Here is a 1363-nt window from a genome sequence, read left to right as displayed (position 1 = left end):
CAAAATGCTTAGTCTTGCTGCTGCTGCTGCTAAGTCACTTCAGAGTCGGACACGACTGAAGTGACTTAGCAGCAGCAGCAGAAACTAGTAACTAGTTGCTGCCTTTCCTAGTCTTTGCCACTCTGTGGACTGTAGAGTCCATGCAATTCTCCAGGCCAGAATACTGGAGTGGGTAGCCTTTCTGTTCTCCAGGGGATCTTCCCAACCCAGGGATAGAACCCAGGTCTCCCACATTTCAGGCAGATTCTTTCCCAGCTGAGCCACCAGGGAAGCCCTTGGAAGCCATATATATATAAACACTTGTGTCAGCAAAACAATCTGTTTCCTTTTTAATTCTCTTTCAGTTTCTTTGACTTCTCATGCACTCCTTCAGCATTCAGTCAGGTTTGCTTTTTGAACTGTATACCTGTAATTTCCAATTTTCACCTTCATCCCATCTCTTTTCTTGAAATGTTACCAGCGAGCAGTAGAAAAAAGAAAAGTTGTGTGTGTGGTTGGGAGGCTGTGGTGGTGTGAGGTGAAAAGAAGACAGGGAGAAAAGACTGTTGAAGGGCGAAAAAAAGATTTACTAGAGAAGGAGAATGAATGCTTCACTTGTTGGCTTTTAGCACAATTACCATACCTTAGGAAGTATGCAAGGAATCGTTAATTACGACTAAATGAGGCTCTTTTAGAGGCTATGGCAGGCCCTGGGAGCTGACTGTCAGAGCAGTGAAAGATGTTGAATCTGAAGGCTGGACTCCGTGTCAGGCAGTGGATGGTCCGCCAGGGAGCCAGACAGAGAGTAGCCTGCGACTGGGGACCCGTGGCTAGCATTTGCATACTTTTCCTGCAAAGGGAGTTTAATCCAAAGAAAGAAAGAGATTTCAGTATTGTCAGGCAGCCTTTGTTCGGGGTGAAGAGCAGAAGGAGATCTGCTGAAGGGGCCTTTCTCAAAGGCTTGGTCTCAGCCTTGAGGTTGTTCTTGTAAAGTTATGTTCTCGAGGGTTGTTTGCACACTATTGTATGTCTAAAGATCTTCAAAACCCAAAGGGCTCGGAGTATCCCCCTTCGCCAGCACAAAGGATGGGAATTTGTGTGGTAAGAATGACTCGTGTTGCAAAATGAACCCCAGCACCCTTTGTTCTTGCACAGAATACTCTGAAGTTCCGAGGATGTCTTTTTGAGCCACACGGAGTGAGTCACACTGTAAAAGTGTTTGCAGGCTAGCAGACGAGGTGAAACCAACCCAGACTTGTGTCTTTTTTTTTTTTTGCAAACTCAATGAAGGCTTTAATGCAATCACCAGAAAAAAAAAAATGGCTTAAAAAAAAATATGGCAGATAAAAAGCTTGTTATTGCCATGCATCATTTTGCCTTTTTT

At 44.5% G+C, this 1363-nt stretch overlaps 1 protein-coding gene across 4 annotated transcripts in view; it reads left to right on the top strand.

The window, feature by feature from the left end:
• The window catches only part of CDK14 (cyclin-dependent kinase 14), a 668333-nt gene that overhangs the window by 590748 nt on the left and 76222 nt on the right, over nucleotides 1-1363 (top strand). The gene's annotated exons all lie outside the window — the stretch shown is intronic.

This window comes from Bison bison, unplaced genomic scaffold (assembly GCF_000754665.1).
Source record: "Bison bison bison isolate TAMUID 2011002044 unplaced genomic scaffold, Bison_UMD1.0 scf7180017864134, whole genome shotgun sequence".
In the NCBI taxonomy this organism is placed as follows: Eukaryota; Metazoa; Chordata; class Mammalia; order Artiodactyla; family Bovidae; genus Bison; species Bison bison.
Note: the sequence above shows the minus strand (reverse complement) of the source record. Positions and strands in the feature narration are given on the sequence as shown.